The 13,157-nt window shown below is 48.6% G+C and overlaps 1 long non-coding RNA gene across 1 annotated transcript in view; it reads left to right on the top strand.

The window, feature by feature from the left end:
• Positions 1-12,555, top strand: part of LOC146073974 (uncharacterized) — a 37,500-nt gene extending 24,945 nt beyond the window's left edge. The window contains exons 2-3 of the long non-coding RNA XR_014473350.1: positions 5,144-5,212; positions 12,241-12,555. This is a non-coding gene — a long non-coding RNA (uncharacterized LOC146073974). The remainder of the gene's footprint in view (positions 1-5,143; positions 5,213-12,240) is intronic.
• The last annotated feature ends 602 nt before the right edge of the window (positions 12,556-13,157 follow it).

The raw sequence follows: 13,157 nt of genomic DNA, 5'->3' as shown, positions 1-13,157 counted from the left end.
ATCGGAATTGGACTTAAACATGCCCAATCTACATACAATCTGCATCCAATCGGTCGGAATTGGATCCAGATTGATGGAATTGAGCCCTAATCGTTCTGGTGTGTACCCCCCCTTAGTCAGTCTCTCAGACACTGACTGACTGAGCACAGGATGAGCTCAGCTCAGCTGCTCTCCACGCCCATTGCATACACAGCAGCCAATAGGCTGTGTGTATACAGTAGCCAATGGGCGCTGGAGGCAGTGAGCCTGAGCAAATCAGCTCACTAAGGTGAAGACGCAGGGGGACCATTGGATACAGCCTGGCAGCCGCCGCCGGTGATGTACTACTGTGTGCATGGCAGAGCGGGAGGGTAGCGGCGGGTAACGAGCGCCGCTGCCGCTGACATATGATGAATCATGTTAGCGGCGGCGCCGCTTGTCACTTGCCACTTGTCACCCGCTCTGCCATGCTGCTATTTAAAAGAATGGCAGCCCGGGTGTGAGGGTGGAACACCTGTCACCGCATTGATCGCTAGATGGTATGGCCTGATCTGATTGGATAGGCGGGAGTCCGGGAGTCCCCAGCTGGCTGAGCTTAGTCCCTCGATCATCTCTCCTGATGCCCAGCGCTCCGTTGTAGAGACTGTCGGGGTCCCAGCATAGAATAGACGTACTAGGGAGGTATAGATCTTCAGCATGCACACCCACAGCGGCACTGCAAGTGGCAGCATGCCTTTAAAAAAAAAAGGAATAGCAGCCCGCAAGTGCCGCCCTTGATTGGTGCCGCCCTGAGGCCCGTGCCTCACGGGCCTAGGCACAAATCCGGCCCTGGCATACGGGGGACTAAAGAGGGTGGTGGACACTGTGCAGCTTCTGCCAGTGGGTGAGGGTCCAGCGTGGCAGCACAGAAATACAGGAGTCAGTGTCTCCTCTGACTGGGTGGGAGTTAGGGTGCATGAGAGCAGGAGGCTGGGCGGTAAAGCATGATAGGGGAATGTGGGCAACACAGGGTGAGCGGGTCTCCACTGGCGGAAGTTACGGGGCAGGAGAACAGGAGGCAGGGCAGTGTTCTCCCACATTGATGGCAAAAGTATTCAACATCGGCCATAAACCATCGATTATTTGAAAATCATTGATGGTCGATGGGCATCCCTAGAACTGGAGGAGGGTGGGGGACAGTATGCAGCTCCCGGCAGTGGGTGAGCGTCTCCTCCCACTGGGAGGGAGTGAGCGTGCATGAGAGCAGGAGGCTGTATAATAGTGGTATGTGGGCAAGACATTGATAAAAGTTGTGGCGCTGGTGCAGAGGGCAGTGGGGAAACCTGCAGTGCCGCAGCCAGGGCCGGATTTCCCACCTAGGGGCGGTACCTGCTTGTGGTGGTACAGGATCCCCCATTGTCACGGGGGTACGTGAAATGCGGGGGCCGCGGTGGTCCGCTGGGGGGTGGAATTGCCGGAAGGGGGTCTGGGGGGTCTGCAAATTGCGGGAGGGGGGGTGGTGTGTGGGGATCCGCGGTTAGCGGGAGGGGGCCGGGGTCCGCAAATCGTGGGCGGGGGCGCGGGGGGGCTTGAATCGTGGGAAGGGGGGTCCGCAAATTGCGGGAGGGGGGTTGTCGGGGTTAGTGAATTGCGGGAGGGGGGGTTGCGGAGGTCCGTGAATTGCGGGAGGGGCGCGTGGGGTGCCGTGAGTCAAGGGGGGGTGGTGCGGGGGTCCGTGAATCACGGGAGGGGTCATGAATCGCAGGAGGCGGGGGTCGTGGGGGGGCTGCGAATCGCAGGAGGGGGGGTGTGGGTGGTTGCCGTGAATTGCATGAGGGGGGCGTGAATCAAGGGACGGTGGGCGCAGGGGGGTGGTGCGGGGGTCCGTGAATTGCGTGAGGGGGCATGAATCGCGGGAGGGGGGGTCGTGGGGGGTTCCGAATCGCAGGAATGGGGGTATGGGGGGTGCCGTGAATTGCGTGAGGGGGGCATGAATCGCGGGAGGTGGGGTCCCCGAATGTGTGAATTACGGGGCGGTCACAAATCGTGAGAAGTGCCGAGGGGGCCCGCAAATCGCGGGAGGGGGGCGCAACTGGGGGTTCCTTGAATCGCGGGAGGGGGCGGCGCGAATTGCGGGAGGGGGGTCGCAAATCAGAGTAGGGGGGGGTGCCGTGAATCGCGGGAGGGGGGGTCGCGGGGGGCCCTTTTAATGCCGGGAGGGGGGGTCGCAGGGGTCCCGCGAATCGCGGGAGGGGAGGATGCAGGGGTCCTGCGAATCGCGGGAGGGAGGGGTCGCTGGGGTCCCGCGATTTGCGGGAGGGTCGCGGGGGTCCCGCGTTTCGCGGGAGGGGGTGGTAGCGGAGGTCCAGCGAATCGCGGGAGGGGGTGGTCGGGTCTGGGACGGATATTAGACAGCACTTACATCGACAGCCATTACATCGACACCATTAGTTCGACAGCTCAATAGGTCGACATGGTTTTAGGTCGACATACCATTAGGTCGACATGTCATTATGTCGACAGCTCATTAGGTCGACAGCTCATTAGGTCGACAGCTCATTAGGTCGACAGCTCATTAGGTCAACATGTTTTTAGGTCGACACTGCCATTAGGTCGACAGAGTCTATGTCGACAGTCAAAAGGTCGACATGGGTTTTTTTCACTGTTTTTTGGCCGAAATGTCGACACAGTCGACATGGACACAGTTTGAAGTGTACCGCAGCCACTCGCTATGCTTCGGGCACGGTGCCTCGCTGCGCTCGGCACACTATTTTATTCTCCCACCACGCCCTAGTGGATAGTAGGGCATGAAATACCGCCTGTCGGCACATGTCGGCTCAATAAACAGTGAAAAAACCCATGTCGACCTTTTGACTGTCGACATAGACACTGTCGACCTAATGGCAGTGTCGACCTAAAAACATGTCGACCTAATGAGCTGTCGACCTAATGAGCTGTCGACCTAATGAGCTGTCGACATAATGACATGTCGACCTAATGGTATGTCGACCTAAAACCATGTCGACCTATTGAGGTGTCGAACTAATGGTGTCGATGTAATGGCTGTCGATGTAAGTGCTGTCTAACAATAGTCCGGATACCGGGGTGGTCGCGGGGGCCCCGCGAATCGCGGGAGGGGGGTCGCGGGGGTCCCGCGAATCGCGGGAGGGGGGGTTCGCGGGGGTCCCGCGAATCACGGGAGGGGGGGTCGCGGGGGTCCCGCGACTTGCGGGAGGGTGGAAAGCGGGGGTCCCGCGAATCGCGGGAGGGGGGGGTGCGGGGTCCTGCGAATGGCGGGAGGGGGGGTCACGGGGGTTCCGCAAATCGCGGGAGGGGGGGTCGCGGGGGTCCCGCGAATCGCGGGAGGGGGGTCGCGGGGGTCCCGCGATTCGCGGGAGGGGGGGTCGCGGGGGTCCCGCGATTCGCGGGAGGGGGGTCAGGGGGGGTCCCGCGAATCGCGGGTGGGGGGGTCGCGGGGGGGTCCCGCAAATCGCGGGGGTCCTGGCAGAGGGTAGGGATGTGCAGGAGTAATGGTGGATGGTGGCTGTGGAGTAATGGTGGATGGTGGGCGTGTACTGTAGCCCTGGCTGGGCGGGGGGAGGTTATGTCAAGGGGGTGGAACGTCAGACACATGAAAGTGAAACTGTCCTACACAGGAACGTTCTCCACAGGGGTTGAGTGACAGATCTGGCTAAATATATAAGAGATATAATCTCTATCTATCCTTCTTTCTATATAATATCTATCTATCCTTCTTTCTTTCGTTCTTCCTATATAATATCTATCTATCTATCTATCTATCTATTCATCTTTCTATCTATATCATATCTATCTTTATATCTTTCTATCTATATCATAGCTTATCCATCATCCATTCATCCTTCCTTCCTTCCTTCCTTTCTTTCTTTCTCTCTCTCACTCACTCTATCTATCTATCTATCTATCTATCTATCTATCTATCTATCTATCTATCTATCTATTCATCTTTCTATCTATATCATATCTATCTTTATATCTTTCTATCTATATCATAGCTAATCCATCATCCATTCATCCCTCCTTCCGTTATTTCTTTCTCTCACTCTATCTATCTATCTATCTATATATATTTCTATATAATCTCTATCTATCCTTCTTTCTTTCTATATAATATCTATCTATCCTTCTTTCTTTCGTTCTTCCTATATAATATCTATCTATCTATCTATCTATCTATCTATCTATCTATCTATCTATCTATCTATTCATCTTTCTATCTATATCATATCTATCTTTATATCTTTCTATCTATATCATAGCTTATCCATCATCCATCCATCCTTCCTGCCTTTCTTTCTTTCTTTCTTTCTTTCTTTCTTTCTTTCTTTCTTTCTTTCTTTCTTTCTTTCTTTCTTTCTCTCTTTCTTTCTTTCTTTCTTTCTTTCTCTCACTCTATATATCTATTTATAGATATTTCTATATAATCTCTATCTATCTATCTATCTATCTATCTATCTATCTATCTATCTATCTATCTATCTATCTATCTATCTATCTATCTATCTATCTATCTATCACTAAGGTACAAGTGGTTGCTGTGCTGTTGCCTAGCAACCTAACCTGTAAACACAGCAATGAGGATGGCACAGATCCTTCTGATGTTCCATAGTAATTGTCCTCCCAGTGGAATGCTGCAGTGTATGTAGCTTAGACATGTGTGGAAAGGTTAATACTAATAGGCGTATGTTACGGTCCTGTGGCATAAGATATCCCAAGTGCTTCCTGCTGCCTACAGTAGCTCAACCTGCAAAATGCAATTCTCCCCAAGAGCAAAATATCGTTATGGATGTGGTGGGGAACGGCTCATTGTGTCGACAGGACATAGGTCGACCACTAGAGGTCTACAGGGAATAGGTTGAAACATGAAATAGGTCAACATGCATTAAGCTAACATGGTCATAGGTCGACACAAGCATTAGGTCGATGTGGAAAATATCGACTTTAATTTTTAATGCTTTTTTTTTTAAATCAAGTCGACATGGACACCATATCCCCTGTCCTAATGTAATCAGTTCTGCGCATTGCTGGGACAGTGCGCTATATGCATTTATACCAATCTAACGCATGCAGCCATGGTGATTCCAACGCGATCCTTTCTATTTACGTATGATTTGTGGCTTACAGTAATACATGTTCTGTGTCTCAGGTGTAAAGGTGAAGTGCGGATTGCCAGCCATGTGTGCCAGGATGAAAGTAAAGAATGAAAATAAGTCGGGTAAGTTTTTAAAAATAAGGAACAATAATCCACCCGCCCCTCCATTGTGCACTAAATGACTGTGATGTCTGCTTCCCGGGGCTGTAATCTGCAGGGTCCTCCAGGTCAGAAAAGTCCCACCGGGACAAGACAAGCAACTTCCCAACACTCCAGGGTTGCCTACCCTCCCGGAATGGCCGGGTGGGTCCCGGAAATCAGGTCCCCCTCCCGGCCCCCCGGAAAGGGTGGCAATCCTCCCGCATATCCCCCCCCCAGCTCCCGTGATGTGTCCCTCGCCAGGGGGGGGGGTCCACAGGTAAAATGCCGCGATCGCGTCATTTTAGCCCAGGCCCCCGCAGTGCAATGCCTGAAATACCGGCATTGCACGGCGGGGGGGCGGGACTAAAATGACGCGACGCTGTAGGCACGCCCCTCACAAGGCATCATCTGTGTGGCCACGCCCCCGAACCGCCTCTTTTCCCACTCCTGGATATGGCCCCACCCCCCTGCCTAACAGAGCTGGCTGCCCTCTCCTGGAGAGGGCAGCTCAAAAGTTGGCAAGTATGCAACACTCTCATGTCCTGCCCATGTTCTATGGAGGAGCTACACCAATATTTGGTTATCCTGAACTGTTCAGACCCCCCAAAAAGTACAAGTGGACTTCTTGAATACATTCGGAGGTTATTCTGGTTCACATGCAAAGGCAAATTCACTCTCTAATGGACAAAACCATGTGCACTGCAGGTGGGGCAGATGGGACAGATGTAACATGTGCAGAGAGAGTTAGATTTGGGTGTTATTTTGTTTCTGTGCAGGGTGAATATAGTTATTTTTACTCTGCAATGTAGATATCAGTTTGAAGTACAAACCCCACCCAAATGTAACTCTTTCTGTACATGTTACATCTGCCCCACCTGCAGTGCACATGGTTTTGTCCATTAGAGCGTGAATTTGCCTTTGCAAGTGAACCAGAATAACCCCCTCTGAGTAGCATACACCAACCGTTGTAGGGTAAGCCACTTTGTGTGTCTTTTGCACACTGTTGCTTTACTCCCGGCGACTGCCAGTTAGTTTTTGCCTGTAAATGAAAGAACCTATTTTGCAAAACTACACATTCTGCAAGCCAGTGACATGTTGTGATATTTCAAAGCAATAAGAAACCTGTTTTAAGAATAATATAAACAGTTTATATGTTCTAAGACTTTCTAGAATTCAAAATGTCACAAAAAGCTTTTCCAGAGAACAGTGAACATGCCGCTGCTAGTGCATGGAATATTTACATTTATACTAATGGTTCCTGATGTACAGGCAGGATCCTGGCAGAGCCACAATACCACTGGGGGATCCTGACATTCAGAATCCCAAAGGATCTCAAAGGTATGTACAGGGGTTAGGGTGAGGCACTAGGGCAGGCATGTCCAAACTCAGGCCCGGGGGCCAATTGCGGCCCGTGCTGTCATTTCAAGCGGCCCGCAGCCTCCAGATGGAAGCAGGCAGAGCATCCAATGTGGGAAGCACAGCACAGGACACTAAAGGTGGGGCCCTGGCGAGCGCGCCTTTACCTTGTGGTCTGCTGCAGTGAGAAGATGCCGGCCGCCACAGTCAGATGTGTTTGGCGTCCTACCCCTGCTGCTGCAATTGTATATCACCCTACTCCACAATCACAGTGACAGCAGTGTTTGGGGAGGGGGGTAGCAAGGGGGAAGCTTGCTCCAGTAACATGCAGAGCGGAGGAGGGCAGCAGCGGGAGCCCAAGCATCTCCTGTCCTTGCAGTGCCTGCTTTGCCTCTCCTTCCTCTGGCTCACACAAGGGGCTGGAAAACATACAGAGAAGGGAGAGGGGAGAGTGGGGGACATACAGTGAAGGAGGGTCAGGCTGGGGCACATACAGTGAATGGAGGCAGTGATGGCCATTCAGAGAAGGGGGAGCAGGGGCAGGCTGGGGGACATACAGTGAATGAGGGTAGAGTGGGGTAGATAGTGAATGGGGGTCATACAGTGAATGGGAGTCATACAGTGAAGGAGGGTCAGGCTTGGGGACATACAATGAATGGAGGCACTGATGGACATTAACAGAATGGTGGCAGGCTGGGGGACATACAGTGAATGGGTGCAGAGTGGGGAACATACAGTGAATGGGGGACATACAGTGAAGGAGGGGCAGGCTGGGGGACATACAGTGAATGGGGGCAGGCTGGGGGAAATACAGTGAAGGGGCAGGTTGGGGGACATAGAGTGAATGGGGGCAGAGTGGGGGACCATTCCGATGTGATTAATGATTCAAAGAATGTCAGGCTGAATGGTTGTCCCCCACACATTTACACTTCACCCAATCTGGCCCTCGTCGCAAAAAGTTTGGACACCCCTGCACTAGGGGGAGAGATAGTGTTAGGCTGCAGAGGACGGGGGGTTAGGTTTAGGTTGGAGGGGGAAGGGGGAGAGGGCAGTGCTTAGGCAGCAGGAGGGTTACGCTGTGGGAGGGGAAATTTAGTGTTAGGCAGTGGGAGGAGACATTTAGGGTTAGGCTGTGATAGGTGCATTTAGGTTTCATAACTCCCATTATTTGTCACAAAAAAATCGGGACCGAAGGCGGGCTAAGGTGTGGACGGGCATGGCTTCAGCTAGAGGGGTATGGCCTAGCACAGCGACCCCCATTTTCATATTTTTTGGGCTTGCCCAGCACTCCCCTAGCAGCTGGGCAGCCCCCGGCTCACTCCCTGGACTTCCTCCCTCCCTGTACTGAAGAGATGCTGTGCACTTAGGGGTGAATTTATGAAGCTTGGAGAAGTATTATCTATCCCCATAAAGAACGTTATGAGCAAGGTGATAATGGTTCAGCCATTCAGCTACAATATGTAAATTGACAGGTAAGAGCTGATTGGCTGAACCATTATCACCTTGCTCATAACGTTCTTTATGGGGATAGATAACACTTCTCCAAGCTTCATAAATTCACCCCTTAGGCTGCAGTGATCTCCCACTCCCCCCAACTGCCCATCCGCCCGTGGGATATTGATACCCGCGGGAGAGCTGGACAGTCTCCAAATAGCAGGACTGTCCCGCTGTAATCGGGACAGTTGGGAGGTATAGGGGACGTTTAGAGTTAGGTTGTGGGAGGGGACATTTAAGGTCAAGCTGTTCGAGGAGACGTTTGGGGTTTTGCGGTGGGTAAAGTTTAGGGGTAGGATTAAAATACTAACCACGATCGGTCGGGATTATGACTGTCAGGATCCTGAATGTTGGGAATTTGTACCCGACCTGTACAGGCATGTTAAAAGGTGATAAACAGTCAATTACATGGAACATGGATATGGATAAACAGTTAATGAAATATAATTATATGTTGTTAAATGCATATGTGACTTGTTCAATTGCATTTAATGGTTTTATAAAATAAGGAACATATAACATAAAAGGGGCCTATTCATACGACAGGCCTATTCATTATTAGTAAACTAAAAAATGTAATGGTTTGCTCGAAGGGATTAATGTCATCTTCAGATGGCCCTGGCTCTCAACAATTTTGTTGCCAACTTAACGCTTACATCCCCATTTGTATATATGAAAAGGTGAAAATGTTATAATAATAAATAAATAATAATAATAGAATAATATAAAGTATACTGTTTGTTTTTAAACTAGACAAACTAAGGCTAAAGAAGCAAGCCAATCGGGAGCAAAAATTCTAAACTGACCTTTGGAAATAATAGGAATTATAAATTTAAGACTAATGGCTGCTCCCAAAACAACAAATTGGTACTTTTGCTGTCAGAACACTAAAAGGAAAAGGAAATAAACGATAAATCGTAGATACCACACAATCGGACAAAATTAAATTATTAAAATATTTAATTTTTTATATGTTCTTATGTGAATACATATATAGTATACAACTATACCAACAGTATAGAACTATTTTATAAAAAACAATAAAAATAAAAACATACATATATATACATTACTCGAAATTGGTTCTGATTCTGATAAGTGGTTGTCCAGATGCCCAATGGACGTAGTCTTTGGAGAGCTCTCCTTATGCAATAAATGCGGGAATTTGTACTTGAATGTCCCCTATGCCGGATCGTGCCATATAGGTTAATGAATAAATGAAAATAATAACTGGTGTAGATTGCTGATTGAAGTAGTAGCCAGGATATGGAGCTGTGTTAGCCGCAGATAGCTCTAGCTACCCCGCCAGCGGTCGTCGCCTATTGATGACCCGCTGATAGCAGTGAGCTGTCCGTCTTCGGCTGCCAGCTGAGGTGGAAAGTGGAAAGATGGAAATTGCCGGAAAGTTGTTGTAGCTGTTAATCGTAAAGACGCGCTCACCCAGGTCTATTGGTTCCTTAGATGTTCAGCCGGAATGGATTAGCGTTGTTAATGCACACACGCCTCTGGGGAGACTATCGTCCAGAAACAGCACGGGGGTATATTGCGTGGATTCTATGCCAAAGTAGGAAATTGTGAAAGGTTTGGGGGTCCAACCACAAATCAGTTGGTAATCGAGAAGTACAAGGATTCTGCCCCTTGATGCGTTTCTCCGCTATGGCAGTATACAGCGGTTTCTTCAGAAGGATATGAGCAGCAGTCTTCAGCCTGGATATTTAAAAGGCTGTTGTCCAATCATGTTCAGTCTCTACTTAGTACCTGTAATGTGTACAGGTGGATTATTAACCCTTGCCGGGTTAGGTTGACTTATCGATTGGCAACTGATTTGTGGTTGGACCCCCAAACCTGTTACAATTTCCTACTTTGGCATAGAATCCACGCAATATACCCCCGTGCTGTTTCTGGACGATAGTCTCCCCAGAGGCGTGTGTATGTGCAGCATATGGGCAGCATAACCTTAGGGGGTCCTGTGTATAGTCCTTCTGGTAAAAAGACCGCCAGCTAGTTCACTGTATGTACAGTATTTGTATATATTAATCATATACCCTCTTAGACGCCTCTTCTCCAATGTACACATCCATAACCTGGATAGCCTTTCCTCATAATAACCAAACGAGACTAAACCCTTAATCAATTTTGTTTCTTTTACACTGCATTCTAGATAAGACCGTACTAATGATTTATAAATTGGCACGATTACACTGTCCTCCCCTTTTTATGCATACTAATACCAAATTTGCCTTAGCTGCTGCTCCTTGACATTTAGCAGTGTCGCTAAGTCTACTTTCAGTGAGCACCCCCAAATCCAGTGGCGTACCAAAAAACATGCCCCCCCCTGCCGATAATTTGCAGTGCCCATGCCCCCCACCCCCCCGGGCCCCTGTGCCTCATCTCTCTTGCCCAGCAGCCAGGACCCGCAGAACTTGTCATCAGTGCAGTCCCGACTCCCCTCCTGGCTTCTGCTATGAAAAATGGACCATAACAAAATGTCCGCCCCCATACAGCTGACAGTTTCAGAGAACTGTCTGCTATATGGGGGCAGACATTTTATGATGGTCCGTCCGTCCGAAGCCAGGAGGGGAGCCGGGACCGCAGCGAATATCAGTAAATCTGCGGGTCTGTGGTGACTGCGTTACAATAGCCCCGCAGCGCCCCGGCGCCTGCATTTACACAGCACCTCCCCACTACCGCGGGGGCTGTTGGGCTATTGTTACGCCACTGCCCAAATCCTTCTCCATTCAGGATTCCCCTTTATTTTCCCCATTTAATTTATAGATCGCCCATTTTTCTGCCCCCTAAATGCATAACCTTACATTTATCAATATTAAACCTCAACTTTCATTTTGTTGCCCAATCCTCCAGTTTATTTCCCCTATAGTTAATTTCTTGAACCCCTGGCGTGTCTGACGAAATCTCCGGTATCTGCAGAACTGGAGACAGGGTTTTTTTTCTGGTTGATTCACCAAACCACCAAACAGCGCCCGCCTCCCCCTCGCAGCGTGTGTTGGCACGCACTGGCTGCGAATGGATGTTTAACATAAACACCCATTCGCAGGGTGGGGGAACACCCTCATCTTTCGATGGTCGCTGACCATCGAAACATGTGGTGTATGCACGCATATATATATGCATGCACTGTAGGGCTGAAATGAGTGGGCAGTTGACATCTGGTGAGGCAGTTGCCCGCCCCTGGTGCCCAAGTCACCCGGCGATTACCAGGGGAATGCCCAGTGTTTTTATGGTAACACCCATGAAACGCTGGGCGTTCCCATGGTTGAGTATCCGGGCCTGTTGCCCACCGCCCACAATGTTGGGTGCTTGCACCCGGGGAAAAAATTTGCATACGCACCCAGCGTATGCACATGTGCAGAAATGCGGCTGCGCATACGCAAAACATTGAGCTTGCATACAAATTCGCCTGGATATACTCCATTCATGGGCCCCATTTTTGTCTGGGCCAAGGACCGAAGTCCAGCAGTCCCCCTCACTGATGACGGCCCTGTTTAATCATTTTGCAGATGTCTGAACAAAAACTAAATGAGAGTAGTAGTAGTAGGAGTACGTTTATTTATAAGGCGCCGCAAAGTGTCCGCAGCGCCGTACATAGCAAACAAAAAACAAATGACAAGGTAACGTACAGGGTGTGTTGAAAAATACAGTATAAATAGGGGTATAGCTGGTAGAAATAAAATCAGCATCAGTTCAGAAGTAGGTGTAAAAATTGTCGAGGAGACTGAAGATGAAGTAGAGGAAGGGAAGAACAGGACAGGAGGACAGGTGAGGTAAAGAGGTAGGGTGAGTACGTGAGGCAGGAGGACCCTACGCATAAGAGTTAACATACTAAAAATAGGTGGGTGGACGAACGAAAAACAATAGGATAAGTAGGAACGGAGGGGAATGGAGGCAGGATAGGAGGATCAAAAGAGGTTAGGAGGAGGGATAGGCTAGTCGAAAAAAGTGGGTTTTGAGGGAGAGCTTGAAGGAGGTAAGGGAATCAGAAAGCCTGATGGGTGGCGGGAGGTTGTTCCAGTGCAGGGGGGCAGCGCGAGAGAAGTCTTGGACATGGGAGTGGGAGAAAGCTATATCATTTAGCTCGAAGTTATTTAATGATTTTTGTTTTTAGTATTACATGTATTTCAATTGCTTTTTTTCGTTTGCAGGAAACAGTCTTTATTTTATTCACGGAGTCATCTGATCAAAGATTTTGCAACTTGTGAAGATTTGTGTGCAATATATGACAGGGACAGTATCTGCGACATCGGATCTGCCTGTTTTTCACGAACTACATCATTTATGTTTAATTTATTCAAATCTTTCACTGGAGAATATAATTTTTTTACCATAAATACTCTGAAGTGATTGCCAGTGAACATTTTTTTATTATTTAAATATCAAACGTACCTTGTATATTAATTTATTGACATGTATTTATTAAAGATTTTATAGGTGCCATTTCCCTCAAATCCAGTTTTTTTCACTGCTCTGTTTATTTCTGATTTTATCACAGTTTTATTCAATTAAAGTGAAATAAAGAAGAAATACATCCTCGAATGTGTTTTCATTTCAAAGTGTTGAGAATGTTGCAAAACATTATATTATTATTATTATTAACATTTATTTTTAAAGTGTCATAAAGTGTACACAACGGGTGAAATGTAATAGGATGAGAGATTCAGAAAGTGGGCGATTTGTTAAGAAATCTTCTGTTTTTTTTAAAGTGGCAATCATTTACACTGCAAAATCAAACTGGTTTTGCAGTGTAAATGATTGCCGCTTTAAAACAACTGGAGATTTCTTACCAAATATCTCACTTTCTGAATCTCTCATCCTATTAAATTTCACCCATTGTTTTATAAGCTGTACAAAAAGAACAGTAACAGCGTACCAGCAATTGCATACAATATACAATGGGCCTAATGCAGATGATGTTGGAAAGTACATCACTGCTGCTTACTGCGAATGCACTAGTATGGCAATGCAGCAGGAGGTGCCTGGCAACAGCAGTGATGCGCTAGTATGTAATGCAGCAGGAGGTGCCTGGTAACAGCAGTGATGCGCTAGTATGGTAATGCAGCAG

This window comes from Crinia signifera, chromosome 4 (genome assembly GCF_055691185.1).
Source record: "Crinia signifera chromosome 4, ASM5569118v1, whole genome shotgun sequence".
Lineage (NCBI taxonomy): Eukaryota > Metazoa > Chordata > Amphibia > Anura > Myobatrachidae > Crinia > Crinia signifera.
Note: the sequence above shows the minus strand (reverse complement) of the source record. Positions and strands in the feature narration are given on the sequence as shown.